The following is a 15,686-nucleotide window of genomic DNA, read 5'->3' on the forward strand; positions in this document are numbered from 1 at the left end:
CACTACAAACATTATTTTTTGAGATACCAGTTGCAGATACCAGTGATCAAATTCATAAGTTTTGTTTTCCAGATTATGCCCTCATCTCACTTTTGCTCTTCTGACTATCACTTAAGCTGCAGCTAATTGTTATGTCACTAAACTATGGTGATTAATTGAAGGGTCAAACTTGCTCAGGATTTTTTTTTGGTTTTTAATTGGACATGTTTGCCTATTCTTGAGTACATCTGATAAACTTGTTCTTGTCACTTTGCAATGAACTGAGCTCTACTGACACTTACTCATCACCTGGTTCTGTGCATGAGCTCTGCTTTGTGTTTTTTTCAAGTCTTTTACTATTTTCATGCACAAGCAGATGGTTCTAGTTAAGTTGAGGCACAGTGTCAAAGTTTCTGCTTCAAGCACAATTGCTTGTCCTATTGATATTTTGTATACATTGAGATTTTTTGCCATCTGGGGAAAATGGAAGAACATTTCCTCAATGCTCTGAATCAACTAGGGATTTGTTTTGTTTTCTTTTGTGCCAGGAATAATAGTGTGCACCCAGGCACCCAGCCCTGACTTATTTCTTCTTGAGTAAGTTCTTCATTTAAATACCTCACAAATATTAATGAACTCTTCAGAACACTTCTGCAAGAGAAGGAATCATTGCTAGTATGAAAATGAGACATGGAGAAATAAGGAGCCACACAAGAGGCTATGAGATACCCTGCAATTAAACCCAGAGTTTCGTTAATATCTTACCTAAATGATCATTCTTGTTTGAAGGCCAAACCATGAACTGTTCACCCGAGCAATATTCTCATTGAAATGACTGGGACCTTTTCTCGTAGATGAATCCTCTTGTAGCACCATGGTGACTCTGTTATGTGTGGAATTAAGGGAAATTTAGGGAAACTGTGATAAAATGACATGCCTACTGGGAATGTGCTGAGCCACTGGCAATTGTTCCCCAGCAGGGAGTAGGATTTCTGCCACAAAGTTACTCAAAGCTGGGTAGAAAATTTGTCCTTTTGTGAGAAACATCCTGCTACTTTTAATTTAGATGCTTCTTTCCCCAGAAGAAATTAAAAGCTACATATGTCCAATTTCCCCAAGAGGGAATCATGCTGTCAAGCCCCATTACCATAGGGAAAAGAAACCAAATTGAAAAAACATTTGAAAACTAGCCACTAAAAACAATAGAAATTTGCCTACTATTCAAATAACTGTAGCAATTTGAAATTGTCCACCAAATGGAAATATCAAGCTTTAAAGAACAAAAGCCACAGGCTACTCAGTCAGTGAAACAGTAAAAATGGGTCAGATCCCAAAGAGCTAAAATATGGCTCAGCATTCACCCTGCATTGAAATTCTGCCCCTATTAAACTTGCTGTCTTATGAGTCATAGGGACAAAGTAAGAGGGCAAAATGCATAATCATTTTCCAGTGAAATATCTTTTTTTTTCTCTTGGCTGTCCTAAGACTTCCATCCTAGACTTGGATAAGGTTCTGTCATTTGCCCCATATTAATTTCTACATCAACTTTCTCAGTGGAACCTCTTCACATTTATTGCCATTGCTAAGCTCCATTAAGTTACAGATTTTGCTCTTTTATTCTTAGGAACCCTAGAGCCATCCCACTTCCTACAGCCATCTGGGGTTTTCAAATGCTTCTAGATAGACATCTTTCCATTGACTTTAATGGGTTTTGCATCAGGCCATAAACTCCTGACTTTGTTTTAAATTTTCATTAACTAGATGTTCACTCAGGGTGCTGCTGCCTGAGCCTCAACACAACAACTCTGCCTGGTGTCCTGTGATGCCTTACAGCTTCTTAGCTCACTTGTTGTGCCACTGACATAACCAGTGTGAATCTGCCACATCTTTCATTAGTGGCCCAGCGTGTAGCTTCCCCACCCACACCACAGCCTGGCTGTGGTCTTCTACTCTGCACACTGCCTGGTGGGTTCTGCAAGACCAAGAACTTCTTGCCTGTGACGTGAGATCGGTTTTGGCCTCAAGGACTGGAAACCCCAGCATAAGGAATGCAAATACGATAATTTAAGTTATGAATTAATAGTAGGCTGAAAACAAAATAGCTGATAAGAGGGGCATTTCTTAAACCTTTGTTCAGCTTTGTCTGAGCCACTGATGGAGTGGGAAACCTAACTTCCACTGCTAAATAATGCAGCAAGTTCCAGGTGAACATGCAATCACTGATAGTAGAAATTTAATCGGAATGAATAAAATCAGTTAATCAATTAATTAATACTTCATATCTGCTTTCTTTTGCTCCCACTGCTGTTATGTATAATTTATCGTAAACAACTTGTCATGACTGTTTCCACAAAAGAAGATGTGGACTCTGTGCAGAAGAACTTAAGAGTCACATTTTAAGCTTGACCTGGGCTGGATGCAGGACCAAGACAGAAGGGTTAATAGCAGTCCTGTCTCTGTGCCATAGGCCCTATATTACTAACAGATAATGGATTTTTGTTTGCTGACAAGGGAGAGGTTTGTACTATGACAACAAAAAGGTCAGCCTTTCCCATCGAGTGCAACAAAACAGTGTTTGTGAAATTTCATGTGGTTAAGAATTTCCTCATGGTTTTTGAGATTAGAAAATATCTGTGAAGTTTACTGTGCACAATACAAACATGAATGTAATACTGATAGTATAGACAAGCTACAGAGTTTCACATAAGGTCATTCGGTAGGTGACTTTGCTAGCTATCTGTTGGGATTACTTTTATAAGTACCAGGAATATATTCTGTGCTCTAAATAGCATCTTCTGTTAAGCAATAAAACTTTTCACTTGTTCTCCTGAAGACAAGAGGCAAGGAGCTAAGTTTTTCTTCCACAATGAAAATTACAGTTATAAAGCAGATGCACTCTGGCTCCTCATTTTCTGTCCCACCTTTTAGTAAATGTATGTGTCATTTGAAAAGAAAAAAAAAAAATTTAAAAAGTAAAAATTGGAAGATACTTTCATAATGTGTAAAGGTTTTATCAGAATAAGCTTTGTAATATCCTGAGTTTTTTGATCAACAGAGCAATGTGACTGCTCAGCCTAAGATAAGTAAATACATGCTGAATGAGAGCATAGAGCATAAAACAAAAGTAGAAAAGAAGAAACCAAATATGTCTCTTTATTTTTGGTATTTATGGAAGCAGACACATTCAGTAAGGCAATCTCCTGCAATGTATTGATAGATGAATTTTTGCTGCCCCTACTTTTCTCTTGCAATTTTTGGTGAATATTATTTCTGCTGTTACTTTCATTCTTACTGATTCTTTGCTGTTTTATTTGTATTTATGCTCAGAAACTGTAAAACAAATATAGAAGTAGTTAGATACTTTGCCACAGAATGTCTTTGTGGTTACTAAGGAGTTGCAGAGGCTGCTGACAACAACTGTTTATTAAGAATAAACCTATGCTACAAAAAGGTCATTTTGGGACTGGAAAATGTACAGATTACAGACAGTTTGTTTAAGAAGAGATCAAAATCAAAAAATAAATAATTCTTTGTCGTGATAGAAAGCAATATTAAATATTTCCTTAAATCCGTAAGGCAGAAATACTATTAATGTGTAGAAGTATGGGAAAGAATTTACATGTCACTTTTATCTCAGTAGGTCTTTCATTTCGTAATGAGACCTGAGATGTGAATTTCTATTCCTTCTTTCAAAACTTTCCCATAGTAGCCTTAAGGCTGGGTCTAATAATTCTTTTAATAAAAGTGTGCTCTGTAATGTGAATCCAGAACATAAACTTAGTGAAAGGTGCCTGGAGATATCCATCAATTCTTACTTCAGACAATTTAATGTTATCTTCTTTAAAGATCTTCAATATCAGCCCAGTGGGTTGGGACAACAGTGTTTCACTGAAGTGATGACAAATTTGCTGCATTGGGAAAGGTTCTGAAAAAGAGGATCAAGTCCATCACGTGCATTTTGCAGTGAAAAGTGTCAGTAGACTCTGCTGAGTGACTACATATGGCAGCTCACAAGCAGAAGTTTACATATACAATTTAATTGCAAAATAAAGTGCAGTTCATATCAGCTCACAGCAAATTCGTTCAAATCACAAAAGTCTGAGATAAGTTGTACCAATCCCATTTTAAAACACCTGTAAGGCAGTAGAAAATCTCAAATAGAAAGGCTCAAATACGAATGTGTTGGGGGTTTTTTGCTAACAGCAAGACTAGAATTCTTATGGGATTTTCTTTTTTTGGAACAGAACCTTCCTTGAGGAAGGCTACACAGAGATTTCAGACTATTGTAGATTGTCCTCCTAAGTGCTTGAATTGGTTGGATTTGCTGACTGTCTCTTCTGTCTGGAATTTTAGAAGCCAGCTGAAGGAACTTGGCTAATTAACAATAATGATGGCCCTTCAAGAACTGGAATTATTAGGTAGGTCCAGGTTGTTATGAGATGGGTTCAAAGATAAGTTGCAGTTTCTTGTGCTATCTAAAGAGCCACTTCTCATTAAAAAAAATAGCTTATTTGAAAAATTAAGGGCCAAGATAATAATTAAAAAACAGGCCCTGAGCTAAGTTCCTAAATCTGACATTTTGCATTATTTTCCCTGTGACTTATTGTGTCAACTACACCACACCTTGAATTTCCCTGAGTTGGGAGAGAAGCAAGGTTGAGGAGATAAAAGGAATTATTTCTCCAGATTGCTCACACCACTGCCCACATTAGTTTTCAAAGAGGGATCAAAACAGTTCAGTGCAGAAGAGAGTCACTGGTTGACCTCAACACCCCATATGGCCTTGCATGCTTGTCAACCCTTCTTTCGCAGCTGTGATGTATGTCACAGTACCCTTTTATTTCCCTAAGTATGCATAAGAACTGTATGACCCATGGAAAATTCGGGTTCTTGTCTCTCCAGGCATGTATTTTACTATGTGTAACTGCTAGACAAAGTACACAGGGTTGTTTTTGTAGTGATGGGTATAAGTCACCTTCACTGTACAGCTGATGGTCCTGGGTGCAAAGGCTGTGTGTTACACTCACACATCTTGGCCCACTGTCTCCTTACCAAGGGTACTTCATTTGGACAGGCACTAGTCCCTTCACTTTCAGAATTATCTCTGTGTCCCTATATAGACTGGTTTCACTTTACCTATTTCTCAAAATAGGGAACTTTGGAAAACAAAACTAAAAATAAAAGAGTTACGTTTTTCTAAACAGAGCAAGTTAGCGAGTCCTTCAGTATTTCCAGTGTTTCAAGACAAGTTGTTTGTCTTTTCCTTTGCATCTTTTGAGATCTGTGAGACTACCTGTAATTAACCAGAATTTAGCAATGGACTTAGGACACTAGAACCGATATATGGGCAGGTAGCATACCCTCTGCAAGATTTAAGCTTCTCAAAGGTAATAATAAGACACTGGCAGCAGATAGTTTCAAATTACTTTTCCTTTCTAATTGGTGATTAGATCTAATTAACTTTTAGTTAATATTCAATGATTTCCTTTAACAAATGGAACCCTGATGAGATCACATCTGTTAAGATCACTTGGTTTGTGTCTCCACTTTCTGTGTTATTTCTGTAATTTTAAATTAATTCAGCTACAGTCTAAAAGAAGATCACGTATCAGCTGGAATGAAAGTATGCATTTATCTAAAGTTACCATGAGTCCAGGAAACTGAAACTGTCATTTGAAAAATAACATTGGTATGTAATCCTCAGGGCTTGGAGAGAAAAACTTGTAGAGATCAAACTGGAAGTTTGAATGTATTGGGCGTTTCTTTGATATCAGCTGGATTCTTTTTGTGAAATAATTTAAGATATTGCTCTGATTCTTGGACCCAACTGATAGAAATTTAAAGAGTCTTGTCCTCAGTTACTAGCTGCAGAGGAAGGAAAAAGACCACTGGATAAGTACTCATTTAAAATAAGCTGAGAATTCTGTCTCAGTGTATATACAGTAAATATATTTTGCTGATTTTTGGTCTTAGAAATTAATGTTAAGGTTTATTTGAGTCTCCCAGAATAAGCAACTGGAGATAGCATATTACATTATATTAATAAGATATGAACAAGCAAATAAGTCTACTTAAGTCTTTCAGGAACTCAGCTGCAAAATTTTATCCTTACATGGACAGTCCAGCTAACAAAAATAGAGCCGTTTGCATGAGCACAGAGCATTTGCCTCAGTAAAGGTTTGCAGGACAGTCATCAGGCACATTTTGTTCCCTCAGCTTTCCAGGCACTGATTTCATTCAATATCTATTTTTGTTTATTGCTATTTTATTTTCTCACATTGCATTAATATGTGTCATGGCTGGATTTTTTTTTTGTTTTTCCTTCTGTTTCTGTCCCACTTTGAGTGTGTTCTGTGCAATCTCTCAGTAAAACAGCCTGCAAGTATATCCTTGGAGACTGTCTCTATTTTAATCCTACTGATTAGGAAGACTTTTCTAACTCAATTTTTCATCAGTTCAGTATTTAATAATTATACAGGTATTCCTCATCTTACATGGATTAAGGTACACTTTGACCAGCAGAATAATACATTTCTATTTGAGGGAAATTCATACCATATAGACCACAAAATCAAAGTTTGGTTATGATTACTTGTTTGGGGTTTTTTTATTTGAACATCAAATTCTATTTCCTTCACAGAAAACAAGAATTTTAAACTTTGTTTGAAGAACCAAAGCAAAACAAAAATGTCAGTGCACAACATTTTTATTGTTAGAATGTGGTGCTAAAGTTCAAGCAAGTAACAAGCAAAATTTACAGTCGTACAAACCTACACAGAGAAGCTGGATGGAAATAGCAGAAATCATTATTCTTTGTATAAAAACCATATATCATAAAAGGCTTTTTTGGCTTAAATATAGGGTTGCTATGTATCAGACCTCTGTCACTTCATTTTTGCGATTCAAGATTTGTTCTTTTCCTGCCTTTTGAATTGAACTTTGGTTGTTTGAATGCAAAAAGCTGGACTTTCATCACAATCAGCAAAGACTATTACTAGCTTCCATCCCATTACCCAATTTGGATCCCAAATTTGACCTTTCCCTTGGTTATGATAGGCCTAGTTCAATTCTCATGTGCCATGGCTCATGCTGTTGTGAGCACACTGACATGGTGGAATCATTTCCAACTTTTATCTATGATAGTGAAATGGGAATAACGGCTGCTCAGTCTGCTGCCAAACTCTTCTGTAATTTAATCTCATTAATTTTCAGAAGTCAAGTAAGACTTGTTTAGGTGGAATCCTTCCAAAGACAACCCCACAAATACTTAGGAAAAGAGTAACTATATGATATTATGTGAGATACATTTTTATCAAAAGAAATAGCAAACCCCCAAACCTAAAACAAAATTTGAATTCCTGTTTTGATATTTAAGAGCACTCTACAGATTCAGTATTTCAGTCTTTGAAGCAAGGTTCTAGCATTTTAGGCAAACGTGGAATATGATATGAAAATATGGTTGTTAATTAGCCCTAATACTTTGCCTAGAACAGGCTTTTGTTAATTATATATGCCTAGGTTAAATATTAATCGTTAGCATTTATAAAGAGCTTTGCATTTTTTGTAAGTACTCAGCAAACATAAACTAATTACATGTCACAATATCCTGTCTAATTAGATGACTGTGTAATTTCCCCACAAGATACATTATTTTTCACTTCCTGTCACTGAACTATTTTTTAGTATTACTTTACATTGCTAAATGGTTTCTTTCTACTCCAGGAATGATTGAACTAGAAAGGAAAAAAAAAAAATCAAGACCCAAGCATCAAAAAAAAAAAAACAAAAAAACAAAAAAAAACCAAACTATTAAAGCTGCTTAGAAATTTCATTTTCTCATTGGAAAATTCCAAGATTGTTGTTTACTAATAGGAAAAAGTCTGTCTTGCTGAAGCTCCTCAGTAGAAAAAGAAAAAAAAAAGGTGATTTCTTTGCACAATGAGAAAACATTACATATGGTGTTTTCAATAAGAAAGATTTTGGAAACTCTTTCCATTCCAAAAGTTTGGTTTCTTTATACTAAATAAAAAGGAAACACACCTTACATGCAGTCTTTTGCAGGAACCTTTTGAAATCTTTCAATCTTTGGCCCAATCAGATTTTGCTGCTGGGAAACATTTCCAACTTTTGATATATGTAGCATGAACAGATCTTCTCTGCATCCTTGTAGATAAAATACATGTTGCCTTGGCTTTTAACATTGTTGAAACATAGAATATGTCTATTTCTCTATTTTTTTATGTTATCTGTTCTCAACATTTCTGAAGGCATCAGCTCTGGGATCAGCTGGAAAGCAAAAAATGAAATTTATATCTTGTAAATTCATGCGATATTATTAAATCAAGGATATCTTATAGGTAGAATACATTATATAGTATGTGTCTGAGCTCAGCATTTTGGGAATGGTAAATTCTGCTACATTTGCTCTGCCTTCGATTTGTCACATGAATGCTGAGATATGTCCTGTGAAAACTGAGGTCACTGCCCTTGCTGAATGGCAAATTTCTTTGAAAATACATTACGTCAATACACCTAGAGTGACTTAAATGTGTATTTCAAAAAATTCATTTCTTTCTTTTCTGTAGGATGAGACCTGTCTCTTAAGAGATACCTGTCTCTGATATAACCTGCTACCAAACTGCACCTTGGTATTTACCATGTAAGCTTGGAGGAGCTTCTCTGCTTCTCTTTCCTGACTCACATGTCAGACCCAGGGTATGGCTAATGCTACTAGATTTGCTTTTACTCTTTTTTATTGGAACAGGAAACAACTTGAGTCAGGACCTTTCCTCTTCCCACAGAGCAGCATCTTGGAAATTGGGCCATAAAAAGCCCTTTATGCATGATGGGCAGAATGAACAGCCATTTCCTCCTAGTGCTTGGCAAGGTTATGAAGTTGTCAGTTTTCATTGTTGCTCACAGTTGTCAGTTTGCCTGGGCAGATCCTTGGCACCAGAAGGTGACATGGCATTTTTCACTGAGGCAGTAACAAATAAATATATCTACACAAGAATTTTTCTTCTTGAAAAGAATCAGTAGTGCCTACAAATTCCTCATCTGTGATTTTTTAGAAAGAGCTATGGGAATGAAGTTCTCAAGTCTCACTGAGAGTCGAACGTATAAAACTCTTAGGCACTTAAATGTTAGGACTGACTGTTCCTAGACTTGACAGCATAACAACTGTTGTTCAAATTACAAACTGTAAAAGTGAAGCATTGCTGAAGATTAGTCCACTTATTTAGGAATTCAGAGAAGGATTGAACTGCAGTGGCAACTTTGACTCAAAAACACTTAGATATTTTAATCATAATATCAAAAAGGCTCATGTTACCAGAAATGTAAATTTAAGTCATCTTTGCCACTCTTTCTGAAAAAAGAGAACTTTTTCAAACCTTGTGGGTATTGTGGTAAGCATCATGTATGTGATGGAAAGAAAAAGGAAAGATTCATCTGTGCTCCTTACAACACCAGCTTCAGCAAATGCAGAAGCACAATCATCTTAAGTATGTGCTTAAGGAAAAAGGTAAAGAAGGAGTTCAAACCCAAAATTTTATGTTCTTGGGAGGCCTTTCTGGAGTACTTATGCAAACCAATTTGTTGTCTCTCTACTTAGATTTATTAGAGTCATTGAGGAAGCTCTATGTCTTTTGAGGAGCACTGCCTGTTGAAGTGACAGCTCTTGAGTCATTCAGGCCCTGCATCTATTCTCACACAGCTCCTATTCATGTTATGGGGACATTCACCCTGCCTCTAATTCATAAACAGATAGATTCCTCAGGTTGTGGCGAAGCACAGCCTCTGAGCAAACAGATATTAACAGCTTTAAAAATATGGTATTACAGCTTATGGAATTTAATAGAGTGCCATGCATTCAATTCCTGTGTCATTGATGTTATTATAAGTATGTTAGAAATCCCATCTGAAAAGTATAGATTACTTCAGTGCCTTTTGTTCATCACTAACTCTTTAGAAACCATATGGAGTGGGACTTTTCAAAAGACTGTACCATGGACCTAACTCTGTTTGAGTTCAAACCAGAGAGAGTTTTATCATTAACTTCAGTGGAACCTGAAGTAGGTCAGTGCCAGTTGCTGTAGAAGATCCAATCCTTTAAGCTTATTGAAAGAGCTGTAACAGAGGAGCTCAATCTAGATTCAAGTCAATGGAATCCTGGGTATGAAAGAAACTCATGGCTGGCTCTTGTGTAAAGAACAGGACCTCATCAACTGGACTTCAGAGAAGTCCTTTGGCTTCAGCCATGTACCCACACCTGCTGACATAGGCTTCTGAATTCAGTTTCCAGAAACACATGTGTTGTCACATTGACAGTCCTACTGCAGGATTCAGTTCTGAAGGATGAGGTGGGCTCTGAGAAACCTGGTCTAGTGAAAGGTATCCCTGCCCGTGGCAGATGATCTTTAAGGTCCCTTCCAACTAAAACCATTCTATGATTCTGTGATTCTGCGATTGTATGTTTTAAGACTGAGCTCAATGCCATTCATGTTGAGCTCTGATGTCCACGCTTCAAGATAGCTCACACTGTGCTTGTAAGTAATATTTAAAATGGCAAAAGCAACCAGAAGTTCTCAATGGGTACCTTAAAGCTGAGATTCTGCTCAAGCATAACACAAGTCAGGGCAGGCCAGTGAACTCTTTCAAGCCTCCATGGACTACACAGCATTTACAGTAACAAATAATTAAATGTGAATCTACAGGACATCAACTGTTTTTGTATCTCAGAAAAACCTTTCTGAGATTGTAGGCTTTTTGGAAGTAATTCAAATTCACCCATAGCCCTGATCCCAGAGTGTATTTTGAGTGCAAAATAGGTCTACACCATTTTACTGGCCTCTCTTAGCTATTCTAAAGTACCTTTCTGGGTGATAACAAATTACTTAAAACTGATTAAAGAGTTACATCCCATTTCTAAATGTGCTGAAGAAATAAAAAAAAAATTCAATTTAGATAAGAATCAGGCACTATCATTTTAGTCTGATAGCATTTCACATCACTTGTAAAGCTGAACAACTACTGAAGTGAAGGGCAATAATGAACTGATACTCTGCTTCAAGTGAGATTAAATTTTAAACAAATATCTGTATTTAAATGGAGATTTATAGAGGTGTCTAAGGAGAAAAAGCTTGATATGCATTAATACAAATATACTTTACAAATCTTCAGCTTAACCCCAGAGTATATACCTCAGGTACAGTGTACTAGTATTTAATTTTACCCAAGTCTAACTTTCTTCATTATTTCAGTCCTCTTCCACAACCTTGTAGGATACATTTTTCATGGCATTTTTTTTTTTAATCCTAATATGTTAATTATGTGTTTCATTTATTTCCCGGTATTCTACTGCTCTTCTGTAGTTAGCTTTTGGAAGGTTTTTTTAGGCTTTCCTGTGATAGTGAACCAAGAAAGCCTGGAGACCTGGTGATGCCATCCCTATATGATACCTTAAAGATCTGAAACATAAACATCTAAAATTAAACCATATACTGTCTCCTTTTCCCTTCAATAACCATATTTAACCTCAGTCCTCAGGTTATGTAGGGCTCCAATAAACATTTTCTGAACAACAAAATAATTTGGGGCAAATCTTGTCTGTTGTCTGGCATCCAGCCCAGCTCACAGCAACAAAGGGTAGGGTAAGGTTCTTCCAGGTTTCTAAGTCCACAGTATTCCTTCTGAATAGATATGGCATGTATTTTGTGGGGCAAAATGCTAGACTAAGTCTGAGCTGGGTCTGGGGGAAGGTGTGTATGTGTGGGGTGTGACCTACCATCCATGCATTTAGCCCCTAACTCAGTCTTGGACCATATCTAGCCAAATGAACTACCACAAGAAAACCTAGAAGTAATTATAGCTCTGTGTAATCTGTCTGTGAAATAGATGATGGTGAAGGTTTGTACATGACCCTAAAATATACATCAATGCTATGCTACTAGGTTTACCTTGACAACAGAAAGCAAGTAGGTATCATTATTCCAGCACTGAATATTTTTATTTTTGTAAATTATAAATATTACTTCTTTTCTCTCCACCTTCAGCCTTAAGAATGTGGTTTCACATTTCATTTAATGTTAAATGGTTCATTACATAGAGTAGCAACTTAGTTCTCTTATTATGGTGTTATCTTTCACTTTGTCAAAATATGTCTACTTGATAAGAAATCTGACAGAAGTTGCTTATGATGGGATCACTAACAGCCATCAGTTTCTCTCTAGCAAATGAAACTGTAACCATGGAAACGGCCTTTTTTTGCCAGAATGAAAATGAGACAGCGCTCTGCTGCAGCCATTAGTAGAATACACAAATGTCCCTCAAGGCAAACATCTAAAGCAAATGGACTGCAAAGTAAGGAGCACTAATTTCTATTTATTTAGGATTTGTAAACCTAGCAGAGCAAGATATTAACAAAGGAACAAACAAAAGGAGGTTAAAAAAAAGATGTTTGTATTTTTCTTTCCATTTACAAAACTCCTCATTTTAAATAAAAATGCTTCATTCTGGTCTTATAAGTATAAGCTTAAATAGTACTATAACAATGCATTTAAATAAGGCAGTGGCTTGACTGTACCTGTTCTTTGCAGAAAATTATAAAAAAAAATTGCACTAGAAGAATGGTTGGGGGTTTTAAGCTTTTGGAAATCCATATTTAAATGCAAAGGTATTAAAAATACTGAGTGAGAGACCTTTCTTTCCATGCTATTTAATTTCCAAACACCCATGTTCATACTGATAAGATACACCAGGGCTGATAATAAGTCTATCCTAAACACTATCAGCAGTCGGCCACAGGCTGTCAAAGACCTTTCAAGTGTCAGACTCTTCTTACTATCCTCTTTATTCAGTATTATGCCCCTCTTGCTACAAACTGCTTATTGAATGCAGAGATTCTTTTGACAGACTCAGATTAGGTGAGGGGTCTTAAACCATCTACCAGGTACATCAGTAAGATATATCTTAACTTGTTTGCCTTCTCCTTTCACATTAAAAATCATAGCTACACTGGGAACAGCAATGTCTAGCTTCTGTTCTATTTCCAGCTCACTGAATAAAGCAAAGATACAATTTTCCACTAGGATAATTAGTTCATTAACCAAAACTGTTTAGATATTTAATTCATAGCTAGCAATGGATTGGAATCATCATGCCAATTACTTACAGATACCTTGGGGTGCTTCAAATACCTGTATGCCTGTAAACATGACAAAATGACATGCTGTGACAGCCACTTTCAGAGAGCTGCTTCCTATGGTGTGATTAGAAATACCCACCGTTGTTCCGATATGTTTCACGTGGGTCAAGGCATACTTATAGAAGAAGTTGCTTGCTGTCAGTTTGTTGGTTGTAGCTGTAAAAAAATTAAGAACAGGCAATGACAGAGGAGAAAAAACTAACCTGAGTTAGTTTTGTATCTAAAGGCAGTGTTTGAGCTTTTATAAACTTGCAGTCCAAGACCTGTATGGTTTTCCAAGTGTAAATCATGTCAGAAATGAACCAACCTGGGTAATTAAAATGGTGTGACAAAGACCACTGCCTCACTGGAAAGTTACTTGTCTATCCTATCTGCAAAATGCCACTAAAATATTCCCTTTCAAATCAAAGGTACATGTTAAAAAAGGGAGAGGTGTCTTGGTTTTTGGTTTTGCTTGATATTGTCTTTTAATTGTCCTAAGCATATGTTCAGCCATATGTGTGAGTACATATGTATACTCACATAGATGCACACATAAAAATAGTTTATTAACATTGCAGGTAAGTTTGCAAAATGCTTTTTCAGTCTTAATTAGCTATCTCCCTGAGTATATGCATGTCTGGTAAAAAGCAAGCAAATAAGCAAATCCTTATATATTGAAAAACTAGGGGGGTGGTGGGAATACACAAATAGTTTTATTTTCTGTATTCTACTATAAAAACATAGGACTTCACTGATCTTTTAAGGTAAAGAACACATATTCAGACATAGCACTAGTTAAGTCCAGTGCTTGCATATACTAGTATACATAACAGCTAATTAAAATTGGCAAAATTTCCAAGAAAATAGGGTTGTTATTGGCTGCTGGAAGCTGACAGCTGGAGTTGCAATTCTCTTTAGTCCAGACATCAGAAAGAGCTTTAGCTGAATAATACTAACCTAACAAGAAACTCCACTTCAAGAAAAACTAAAAAGATCAGTTAGCAGCTGAAATGTCTAGCACCAAAATACATTTGATGTGAGGACAGAGAATAGAGTATCTATACAGCCACATTCTCACTATTTTTATTACATTTCAAATTCAGTCACCTTTACCATAACTTAATACAATATCTTTGTAGTTTAAGATACAGACCTTTAGTGGTTGCCCGTGACTTGTTATTTCTCTACAAGATGGTGTATACAAAAATAAACAAATCTAGCAGGAAGAAGAGAAAAAGCAGTGTTCCTATTAGCTGTACTATGACAGAGCCTGATCTGGCTCTGAAGTAATCCTGACTGTGCCAGGAGAGACTGGTAATGCTGGAGCTGCAATAGCATTCACAGTCCAGACCCAGCCCTGGGACACATAACCTCCAGCAGGCACAGCCACCCAGCAACAGCCACTCACAGCAGGACAGATCAGAAAGAGAGCTGCTGGCACAACAAATTCAGTTTTACCTGTCTTTATTAATACTATCGTGGGTTCAGTTCTTCCTCAAGTAAATGGACAAGTTGAAACATATCTTGGGAAATCTTCTAGACTGATATTTTTCTTCAACAGATCATTCTACTCTGAGCTGTATGCGACAATACTATCAATCACCATGGGTACAGTGCACTGCTACATATGGTTATATTGAAAAGGAAACTTTATATGTAGATATTTGCCTCTGGTAACTTCAGTTATTTCTGTCCTGAAGAGATGGTTGTGTCTATATGACAAAAAAGAAATGCACTTTCACGGTTACAGAGACAAGTTAATTTAAAACAGATAATTCTGCCTCACAGAGAGGTGATGACAAAAGTCCCAGGTACCGTGTGCTCTTCATATTCATAAATTACTACTTTGTATTTCACTATTTTCCTTGGTTCTGATGCTGACCTCAGTGATGTCTGTAGTTGTTTACTATTTTCTTCTTGTAATTTATTGTGAAAGAATTCTCATTTATAAAGTATAAAAACTCTTAAAAAGAAAGGATGTGAATATGTGTCCATGTTTCAAAGTACAGGTGAGAATAGGACATTTGCACTTTAAAAAAGTATTTTTTAAAGATCTGGTTACCCCTATCATCAGTCCATTTCCTTGGACACACTAACTTTACCTGACTCCAGTGTTCCAAGATTCTTAGATGAATCACACCTCATAGAAAACCATCTCTTTCAGCTGCTCTAGAGAGAGACTAAATGTTTAACTTCTTATTTTAAAGACTCACATTAGTTCTATGCCTAAATCTAGGCAGTCTGAAAAGCAAACCTTGACAGAGTCAGATTGTTCACACTATTTGTCCCTTTCAAATAACCCATTTCTCCCAGACCTGAGGAGCAGGTTAAGAGCAAAGTTTTTGTTACATATATGTATGCAGCTTCTTTGGTTTCAAATCTGATTTCAGTTTTTGTATTGTCAGATCTTATCCTGGCTGAGTGCATAACACAAATATCTGTATCATCTGAACCATTAAGGTCAGGAATTGCCACCAAAATTACTCACGTTCATTCATTTGCATACCATGACTACTTCAAT

At 36.5% G+C, this 15,686-nt stretch overlaps 1 long non-coding RNA gene across 2 annotated transcripts; it reads right to left on the reverse strand.

Moving 5' to 3' along the window:
- Positions 1-744: 744 nt before the first annotated feature.
- LOC125317276 lies at positions 745-14,443 on the reverse strand. 2 transcript variants are annotated; one of them, XR_007199992.1, is made up of 3 exons: positions 14,319-14,443; positions 13,263-13,339; positions 745-862 (listed from the first exon to the last, which is right to left on the reverse strand). It is a non-coding gene; the product is annotated as an uncharacterized LOC125317276 (long non-coding RNA). The 2 variants fall into 2 exon arrangements; XR_007199993.1 differs by lacking the exon at positions 745-862 and adding an exon at positions 7,817-8,265.
- Between the last annotated feature and the right edge of the window lie 1,243 nt (positions 14,444-15,686).

This window comes from Corvus hawaiiensis, chromosome 26 (genome assembly GCF_020740725.1).
Source record: "Corvus hawaiiensis isolate bCorHaw1 chromosome 26, bCorHaw1.pri.cur, whole genome shotgun sequence".
Classification (NCBI taxonomy): Eukaryota; Metazoa; Chordata; class Aves; order Passeriformes; family Corvidae; genus Corvus; species Corvus hawaiiensis.